We start from the raw sequence: 11,389 nt of genomic DNA on the forward strand, positions 1-11,389 counted from the left end.
AGCGCTACTTCCGGCTTTTTCTATATATGTGGTGCTGAGGAATCGAACCCAGGGCTTCATGTATACGAGGCGAGCACTTTGCCATTAGGCCATAATCCCAGCTTAGTTGTGCCATTTTATATTCCTACCAGTAAGTGGAATAGTAATTTTAATTATTATGATAAAATATTTTCCCATTAGGGCAGGGAATGTGGCCTAGTGGTAGAGTGCTTTTCTAGCATACATGAAGCCCTGTATTTGGTTCCGCAGCACCACATACACAGAAAAAAAGCTGGACGTGGCAGTGTAGCTCAAGTGTATGGTGCTAGCCTTGAGCAAAAAGAAGCCAAGGACAGTGCTCAGGCCTTGAGTTCAAGCTCCAGGGTTGGCAAGAAAAAAAGAGAAAAAAATATTTTCCCATTTTCACCAGCATTTGGCAACACAGTTTTGTTTTTAAGCACCCTGCTAGGTATATAGTAATATCTCATTGTGGTTTTAATTTGCATTTCCCTAGTGACCAGATAATGGCAAACATCTCGTTATGCGCTTCTTCCATCTGTATATATTCATTGGTGAAATATCTTCTTAAATCTTTTTTAGATTAATTCATTTTTCTTATGTTATTCCTATTGCTCTGGCACCAATTTTTTTGGAAAAGGTTAGTTTTCCTTAATTGAAGTGCTTTGGAATCTTTATCAAAAAATCATTTAAGAACTGGGCATAGTAGTCTTTCTTTGTTTTTTCAGATTTTATTGTGATGTTTACATACATGCATATATGTACTTTCCTCATGTTCACCCCCTCTACCATTCTTTTTTTCCTCCTCTTTATTGTTAAAGTGAAGAACAGAGGGGTTGTAGTTTCATATGTAAGGCAGTGAGTACATTTCTTGTTCAACTTGTTACCTCCTCCCTCCCTTCCTCTTCTTTTAGTCCATTTCCACCTCCACCTTTTGGATACAAATTTTAATGGATTTCATTATGCTATATTCATACATATATGTTAAGTAAATTCAATCATATTCACCCCTTCCAATCATCCTCTCTTTTCCCTTCCCCCACTCTTTCCCCTCTTCTCTCTCACAACAGTCCTCCTTTTACATGCACCTTATCATACAATCTTTATTGCTCACACTTTATCCTTTTTTGAAATGGTTTTAGTGGTCAGTTACTTTGTCTTTCCATATAAATTTTAGAATCATCTTGCTTGAATTTTAATTGGGTTGGCATTAAAACTGTATCAATTTGAGAGGAGAAAGATGGCGCCGACAGAATAGGGAGGCACCCCGACTCGCTCCAACTGAAGAGCGAGCTGGGAACTCCAACACCCAACACCCCACCAAGAACCCAGCAAAACCAGCAGCCAGAAGCAGTGGAGAAACGCAGGAAAACAAAAAGGAGCAAAAAAGAAGAACCGAAAACCTACACGGAGCCGGAGAATCTCTGGGGCACCCTCCCCCCACCAGCCGACCCTGGCCCAAACAGGGTCAGGCTGGGAAAGGGGAACCCAGCGATCGGCAGACAGGCTGCCAGGAGCGCAGAATTCATATAGCGGGAGACCCCACGGACACAAGGCAGGGTGCGGACCAAGACACACACCGGCAGCAACGAGAAGTTCGGGTCCACACCGGGTTCGGACAAGGGATCTCAGCGCGGCAGAAAGAGGGAACCGGGGAAGCCACCACGACACTTAGCCAACCCCTGAAGGGCCAACGGCTGCGCGGGACACACACACAAAGCAGCAACTGTGAGTCCCCCATTATCCCCTCCCCCAACGGGAGACCAGCTATCAGAGACCCAAGCCCGACAAAGAAGCTAGATCTCCCTCCCTCCCCCTTCCCATCCCGAGGGAACAAAGAACCCCCAAATCAGGCGGGGAGCTCCCATCAGGTGCTGGGAAGTCAGTTTAGCAGGGGAAGGGCGGAGCAGCCCCAAGGCCCCACAGGTTCCTGAACTGGCAGAACCGGCCCCACCCCCTTCCCAACAGGGGCCGGGGGACGGCCGGCAGGCAGTGCAAGCCCCACCCGAGGCGCCTGGACCTCGCTGACTCTTACAACTAAAATCACAGGCGCTGGAGGGCAATACCAGCCCAGCAGGGTCACCTGGGCCTGATCACGTTCCCCCCTCGCAGCAGAGGCCAGGTCTGAGGGTGCTAATCCACAACCGGAGAGTCGATCCCACTGGGCCCCACACATACCGGACCCCCCCACAACGGACTCGCGGGAGGGCGCAAGCACAACCCAACAACCCAGGGCTGGCTCTGGGAGGCATAGCCCGCTAAAGTGCCTGTGGTAGTGGACGCACAGCGCACAGGAGGGCGGGCCCCCCGGCGACAGCGCCTGCTCTGGTAGGCGTACCCTGCACTGGTGGGCGGGGCCACAGCGGCAGCACCTGCTGCCGTAGACACGCCTACACAGAAGGGAGGGAAGACCTACACAGATCTCCAGATGCGCAAATCACAAAGAAACATAACTCAGTTCATCAAAGGGCAAGCCAACTCGCCAGCTCCAAAAAGCAGCATGACTGAAGAGGAGATGGAGACTAAAAAAGCAAATGAGGCCATGTTAACAGGAATGATCAAAAGCGTCAGAAATGAAATCAGAAAACAATTCCAGGAGTTTAGAGCGGAAATCTGGAAGGACACCCAGGAAGCCAAGAAAGAAATGGAAGCAAAAATGGATACAATGCAAGCCTGCTTTAAAGAAATGGAAGCAAAAATGGATACAATGCAAGCCTGCTTTAAAGAAAATCTCCACATCCTGAGAATTGAAATGCATGAAAAAATAGATTTAAAATACAACTCTTTAAAGGAAGAAATTTCCATGATCAGAGCTGATATGACAACCATAAATAGCTCTCTGACATCCATAAACTCCACAATTGAAACCATAACACAAAGAGTGGACCATATAGAATCCAGAATCTCTCGCCTGGACGATGAAGCAGCTGACAACAACCAGAAAATGACCACACTCCAAGAAAAGGTGAAGCTTCAGGGCAGACTAATCCAGGAACTAATGGACAAAGACAAGAGATATAATCTGCGCATAATTGGAATAGAAGAAGGAGCTGAATACCAGAACAGAGGGCTTAATCATGTTCTCAATAAAGTTATTGCAGAAAATTTCCCCAATCTCACAGGGGACCCCATCTAGGTAACCGAAGCCTATAGGACACCTGGCAGGCCAGACCCCAGGAAAGCCACCCCAAGGCACATAATATTCAAGACTACAGACCTCAAGATTAAAGAGCAAATTCTGAATTCAGCCAAAGCGAAGAAGGACACTTTCTTCAATGGGAAGAGGATTCGAATAACATCCGACTTATCCACACAAACTTACCAAGCTCGAAAGTGAGTGGAAGAACACCATCCAAGTACTTCAGAGTAACAATTTACAACCTCGGATCAAATATCCAGTGAAATTGGAGTTCATATTCCAAGGGAAAACCATATCTTTCCACACCAAAGAGGAGCCAAAGGAGTATGTGAATAAAAAACCAGCCCTACAGCGAATTTTAAGAGGGGAACCCCACCCAACAGAGATTGTAAAAGACACACAGACAGAATCAGAAAGAAACTTCAATAGCCAAAGTCCAGCAGAAAGACCAGCTCACTAAAGACAGGAAAAAAAAAGAGGAAAAACAGCCCAACAAGAAAATGGAAGGAGAAAAAACACCCTTATCCTTGATCTCTTTAAATATAAATGGTTTAAACTCCCCGATAAAGAGGAGCAGACTGGCAGAATGGATTCGCAAACAAAAAGTTGACATCTGCTGTCTACAAGAGACCCACCTTATAGCAAGGGACAAAAACAGGCTTCGAATGAAAGGATAGAGCAAGATCTACCAAGCAAATGCACCCACCAAAACAGCAGGTGTAGCCATTCTGATCTCAGACAAGCTGGACTTCTCATTAAAGTCAACTCAAAAAGACAAAGAAGGACACTACATATTAATACAAGGAAAAATCCAGAATCAAGAAATCATGGTGATAAATGTATACTCACCGAACAAAAGAGGCCCTACATACGTCAAGCAAATTCTCACAGAATTACAGAGCAAGATAGACGCAAACACAACCATACTGGGTGACTTTAATACTCCTCTCTCTCCAAGAGACAGATCCAACACCCAGAGGATTAGTAAGGGAGCTGAGGACCTAAATAACACCATTTCCCAAATGGATCTAACAGACCTATATAGAACCTTCCACCCTACAGAGACCCAATACACCTTCTTTTCAGCAGCCCATGGATCATATTCCAAAATAGACCACATCATAGCCCACACAAAGAACCTCAGCAAATACAAAAGTATTGACGTCATCCCATGTATTATATCTGATCACAGTGGATTAAAGGTAACCCTCAACAACAAAGGATACCACAGAGGCTATACACACTCTTGGAGACTAAACCCCACGCTGCTATCCAACACTTGGGCCACAGACCAAATTAAAGATGAAATCAACGAATTCATAAGCCACAATGACAAAGAAAACACATCACAAAGAAACCTATGGGACACAGCTAAGGCAATACTGAGGGGCAAGATCATTGCACTCAGCACCCACATTAAAAGAATGGAAGCAGAGCAGGTGAATACCCTCGCGATGAAACTAAAACAACTGGAGAAACAAGAAATGACAGAATCTAAAACGACTAGGAGGGGAGAGATCACAAAGATTAAAGAAGAGATAAATCTGATTGAAAATAGAAAGACCATTCAAGAAATAAATAAGACTAAAAGCTGGTTCTTTGAGAAAATAAACAAAATTGACAGACCCTTTGCAAGACTTACAAAAAAAAGAAGAGAAGAGACTCATATACGTAAAATCAGGGACTCCACCGGAAAAATTACAACAAGTACACACGATATTCAAACAATCATAAGGAGCTATTTTCAAAACCTCTACTCAGCAAAAAACAATAATTTTACAGAAATGGATCAATTCTTAGAGAAGTACAAACTGCCCAAACTGAACCAAGAAGAAATAAATCAACTAAATAAACCAATAACTTACGGTGAGATACAGGAGGTAATCAAGAACCTCCCTACTAAGAAAAGCCCAGGCTCAGATGGATTCACCAACGAATTCTACAAAACCTTTAGTGAGGAGCTAATACCAATACTCCTCAAACTCTTCCGCAAAATAGAAACAGAGGGAGAAATCCCAAACTCATTCTACGAAGCTAATATCATACTCATTCCCAAACCAGGCAAAGATCCAACAAAAAAAGAGAACTACAGACCAATATCACTAATGAACACAGATGCAAAGTTCCTCAATAAAATATTAGCTAACAGGATCCAGAAACTGATCAAGAAAATCATACATCATGACCAAGTAGGCTTCATCCCTCAGTCACAAGGATGGTTCAACATCCATAAATCAATCAACGTAATTCACCACATAAACAGATCTAAAATTAAGAATTACATTGTTATCTCAGTCGATGCCCAAAAAGCCTTTGACAAAATACAACATCCATACCTATTAAAGGCTTTGGAAAGAACAGGAATAGATGGAACATTCCTCAAAACAATAAAAGCCATATACAACAGACCAACTGCTAATATCATATTAAATGGAGAGAAACTTAAATCATTCCCCCTAAACTCAGGAACAAGACAAGGATGCCCACTCTCCCCACTTCTGTTCAACATAGTGCTGGAATCCCTAGCCATAGCAATAAGGCAAGAGGAGGACATCAAAGGGATCCACATCGGCAAGGAAGAAATCAAGTTATCCCTATTCGCAGACGACATGATCTTATATCTGAAGGACCCAAAAAACTCAGTACCCAAACTCCTACACCTACTAAACCAATTTGGCAAAGTAGCAGGATACAAAATCAATCCACAAAAGTCAGCAGCTTTTCTGTACACCAGCAATAGACAAACAGAAAAGGAAATTATGGAAACAATTCCATTTACAGTAGCCAAAAAAAGAATAAAGTACCTAGGGATCAACTTAACCAAGGACGTGACGGACCTATTCAATGAAAACTACAAAAATCTAATAAGGGAAATCAAAGAAGACACAAGAAGATGGAAAGACCTCCCATGCTCATGGGTAGGCAGAATCAATATAGTGAAAATGGCCATATTGCCCAAATTGTTATAGAAATTCAATGCAATGCCTATCAAAATCCCAGCCACATTCTTCACTGAAATAGAGAAACCAATCCATAAATTCATATGGAACAGCAAAAAACCTAGAATAGCCAAAGCAATTCTAGGCAAAAAAAGCAGTGCAGGAGGTATCACAATACCAGACTTCAAGCTCTACTACAAGGCCATCATAACAAAAACAGCATGGTATTGGTATAAAAACAGATCGGAAGACCAATGGATTAGAACTGAAGACCCAGAAATAAAACCGCACTCTTACAGCCAACTGCTATTCGACAAAGGAGCTAAAGACATACAATGGAATAAACATAGCCTCTTCAACTACTGGTGCTGGGAGAACTGGGCAGCCATATGCAGAAAACTCAAAGTAGACCCAAGCCTATCACCATGCACCAAGATCAACTGAAAATGGATCAAGGACCTCAATATCAGACCTGAATCCTTGAAACTACTGAAAGACAGAATAGGAAAGACGCTAGAACTTATAGGCACAGGAAGGAACTTCCTGAATAGAGTCCCAGGGGCACAACAAATAGGGGAAAGACTCGACAAATGGGACTACTACAAATTAAAAAGTTTCTGCACAGCTAAGGTCATAGCCACCAAACTAGAAAGACAGCCAATCATATGGGAAAGGATATTTACCAGCACAGCAACAGACAAAGGCCTGATATCGGTCATCTACAGAGAACTCAAAAAACTAAGCCCCTCCAAGCCCAATAAACCTATTAGGAAATGGGCAAAAGAGCTAAAGAGAGACTTCACAAGAGAAGAGATAAAAATGGCAAAGAAAAACATGAGGAAATGCTCAACATCCCTGCTAGTAAAGGAAATGCAAATAAAAACAACCCTGAGATACCACCTCACCCCAGTTAGAATGGCCTATACTCTGAACTCAGGAAACAACAAATGCTGGAGGGGCTGTGGGGAAAGAGGAACCCTTCTCCATTGTTGGTGGGAGTGCAAATTAGTACAACCACTTTGGAGAACAGTATGGAGGTTTCTCAAAAAGCTCAATATAGACCTACCCTATGACCCAGCCACATCACTCCTAGGCATCTATCCTAAACAGCAAAACCCAAGATATCAAAAAGACATTTGTACTTCCATGTTTATCGCGGCACAATTCACAATAGCCAAAATATGGAAACAACCCAGATGCCCCTCCACAGACGAATGGATCCAAAAAATATGGTACTTATACACAATGGAATACTACATAGTGATTAGGAATGGTGAAATATTGTTATTCGCAGGGAAGTGGTCAGAACTCGAACAAATAATGTTGAGTGAGACAAGCCTAGAACACAGAAAACAAAGGGGCATGATCTCCCTGATATATAACTGTTAACAAAGGGAGACCGAGAGAGAGTAGAGACCAAGTCTGTGAATACTGTATATGTTCTTGATACATTGTATATTGTATATATGTCTACCTGACCTAGACAAGGGATAGAAAAACAGGACGTAAGATATCACAAGAAATGTACACACTGCCCTACTATGTAACTGTACCCTTTTTGCACAACACCTTGTAAAAAAATTTATGTTCAATTAATAAACAAAAAAAACTGTATCAATTTGGAGATAATGTACATCTTTTCTATTACAAGGCTTCCATGATTTTTAAAAAACTTTATTAGTATTTTGTAATTTTCAGCATGTGAACTTTGAAAATATTTTGTTAAATTTGCAACCAGGCATTTCACTTATCATTTTCTTTTAGTGATTTTATTTTGTTGTTGTTTTTCTTTTTTTTTTTTCTTTTGGCCAGTCCTGGGCCTTGGACTCAGGGCCTGAGCACTGTCCCTGGCTTCTTCCCGCTCAAGGCTAGCACTCTGCCACTTGAGCCACAGCGCCACTTCTGGCCGTTTTCTGTATATGTGGTGCTGGGGAATCGAACCCAGGGCCTCATGTATACGAGGCAAGCTCTCTTGCCACTAGGCCATATCCCCAGCCCTCTTTTAGTGATTTTAAATGGTACTGTTATTTTAAGGTTTGGTGTACATGTTTCATTATTAGTACCAAAAAGAGATAGAAATTATAGACTCTGAGGTATTCGAGTCTTTTTTCAAACAAGAAAGGCTTTTATTTAAAGGCAGCACAGATGCCATCAACACATATAAGCCACGGTAAGTAAGCTGGCTCAGATTTATGAACAGAAATCTATTTATGAGTCTCCATTCTGATATTCAGGATAAATGAAACAAGACAGCATTTTTTTCACAAAGCCAATACCTAAAGAAGCAAGTGCTTTGTGTGTGTGTGTGTGTGTGTGTGTGTGTGTGTGTGTTGCTCTTGGGGCTTGAACTCAAGGCCTGGACCCTATCTGAGCTTTTTTGCTTAAGGATAGTATTCTGTCATTTGAGCTACAGCTTTGCTTCCAGCTTCTCAGTGGCTACTTGGAGATAAGCCTTCCATGGACTTTTACCTGCCTGGGATAGCTTTGAACCATGATCCTCAGATCTTAGCCTCCAGAGTGGCTAGGATTAGAAGTGTGAGCCACAAATGCCCAGTGGTTCTTCCTCCTTCTTAGCAAATAACATTCAATTTCTTGAAGAGATATTGGCCTATTCAGGCATGTACTAATTTGTGAAAATTACATTTTTCAAGGAATTTGGCAAATTGATTTGGAATGAACATGTTCATAATATTTCCTGATGATTCTTTAAGTCTGGAGAAGTATTCAATCTGATGCTGCTAATTTGGATCTCTTTCTTTTTACTTGGCTTTTTAAATTTTCCTTATTGCTTGAATAGCTCTGTTCTCATTGATTTCTGCGTTAAGCTCAACTTTATCTTTTCTTCTATATTAGATTTAATTTTCTCATGTTTTCCTAGTTTCTTTGATGGAAACTTAGATAATTGATTTTAAGATTTTACTTCTTTATATCAGGAAGTGGAAATATGTTTTGGTGGGATGGGAAAAGGGGAGGGGAGGCACAGGAATGGAGGAAGGAAGGGTGAGCAAATGTAGTAATAATATAATTATGTGAATAATGAACTATGTAACTGGAGGGTAGTGATGGAAAATAGGGGAGAAGGTAGGAAGGGGGTGACATTGATCAAGAAGCATTGTATTTATAACCTGACTTCTGGAAATGTAACCTCTTTGTACAACTACTTAATAAAAAAAGATTTTCTTCCTCGTTACTATGAACAATTAAAGTGCTAAGTTTCCCACTCTGTAGCCTGCAACTGTAAATATTTTGTGTCTAAAATTTTCATTAAGTTAAGAATATTTTTAGGGCTAGGAATGTGGTTTAGTGGTAGAGTGCTTGCCTAGCATGCATGAAGCCCTGGATTCAATTCCTCAGTACCACATGAACAGAAAATGTTGGAAATGGTGCTGTGGCTCAAGTAGTAGAGTGTTAGTCTTGAGCAAAAGAAGCTCAGAGACAGTGCCCAAGACCTGAATTCAAGCCTCAGGCCTGCAAAAGAAAAATTAAAATTCTTTTGTGATCTCTTCTTTAACACAAATTGTTTAGAAATATATTGGTTATTTTTCAGGAATTTAGTGCTTTACTGGATACCTTATTATCATTAGTGAGTAATAACTTAAATTCCATTTTGCACAGAGACCATATTTCATAAGCTTTCAGTTGCTTAAAATAGAATCCAATACATGTTGAATCATACTGCTACATGTTTTAAAAGTCAAGATGTATTTTATCTTAACGAACATCACATATGTGCTTGAAAAGCAGATGTTCCATCATCTTTGGGTATAGTGTCATATAAATGTCAATTTGGTCAGGACACATGATAGTGTCATATAGATTTTCTCTTTTACCCCTCCCTTCTTCCATTTCTTTATCTTTCCTTGCTTTCCTTCTTTTCCTATCTTTTCTTTTGATGGTGCTGGGTATTGAACCAACCCAGGGCCTCACTTATGCTAGGCAAGGGGCCCAACCCCTGAGTTATACTCTCAAGCCCAGATCCATACATAATTTTACTTCTTGTAACTTTCTGAATGGTTAGCTCTATTGTTGTCATGAAGCATCTATTTCTGATAATGTTGCATGACTTGAAGTCTATTTTTTCTTGCTGTTAATATAGTGACTCCAGCTTTCTTGTGATTATTGTTTGCATAGAAAATATGAATCCTTATTTTCACTCTGTTTTTATTAAGACAAAACTCTTGTACAAAAATGAAGGTGTCCCCACAAAAACTTGTACATGAGTGTTCACAAAAACACAATTCATAATAGCCCCAAAGTGGAAATATCCAAGATGTCTAACAACCAATGGCTAAACAAAATGTATCACGTTCATACTATTAAATATTATTCATCTATGAAAATCAATAGAGTATGGATTTATGTTACAACATGAAGAACTTTTAAGATGTGCTGAATAAAAGAAGACATACACAAAAGGTCACAATTCATAACTCCATTAATTTGAAACATTTAAAAATCAGAAAATATCTAGAGACAGAAAGTAGGTAAGTGGTTGCCAGAGGCTAGAGATGGAGAGTTACTGCTAATGAACAGAGGATTTCTTGGTGAGGGTGATGTAAATTTTTTTTTTTTTTTGGCCAGTCCTAGGGCCTGAGCACTGTCCCTGGCTTCTTTTTGTGCTCAAGGCTAGCACTCTGCCACTTGAGCCACAGCGCCACTTCTGGCTATTTTCTGTATATGTGGTGCTGAGGAATCGAACCCAGGGCCTCATGTATACGAGGCAAGCACTCTTGCCACTAGGCCATATCCCCAGCCCGGGTGATGTAAATATTCCACAGTTAGATACAGTGATAATTATGCAACTCTCTAAATGTACTATAAAGACCACTGAGCCATACGCTTCATATGAGTGACGCATATAAAGGCCTTGGTCAGAAGAGGTTTAAACATTAACTCTGGAACTTGTTCAAAAAAGAAATAGCAGGCAGCAGCCATTTATGTTTTCGTTCAGCACCAATCTACCTTCTTTTCTCTCTTTCTTCCCCTTCCATTCCTTTCCTTCTACTTCTTTCCTCTTCTCCCATAAGGCTTCCCCTTAACTCTTCCCTTCCTTTCCCTTCCCCTTCCCCTCCCCCTCCTCTTTCCCTCCCCTCTTCCTTCCCTTTCTTTTGGTTCTGGGGTTGGGACTCAGGACCTTTCACTTGCTTGTCAGATACTCTACTACTTAAGCCACACCACTAGCCCTTTTTGTTTTTGTTATATTTTTGATAGGGTCTGGAATTTTTGCCCAAGGCTGGACTGGACCTCCGTGCTCCTTTTTTAATACCTCCTACATAACTGAGATAGCAGGCATATGCCACAATGCCAGGCTTGT

Source organism: Perognathus longimembris, chromosome 13 (assembly GCF_023159225.1).
Source record: "Perognathus longimembris pacificus isolate PPM17 chromosome 13, ASM2315922v1, whole genome shotgun sequence".
Lineage (NCBI taxonomy): Eukaryota > Metazoa > Chordata > Mammalia > Rodentia > Heteromyidae > Perognathus > Perognathus longimembris.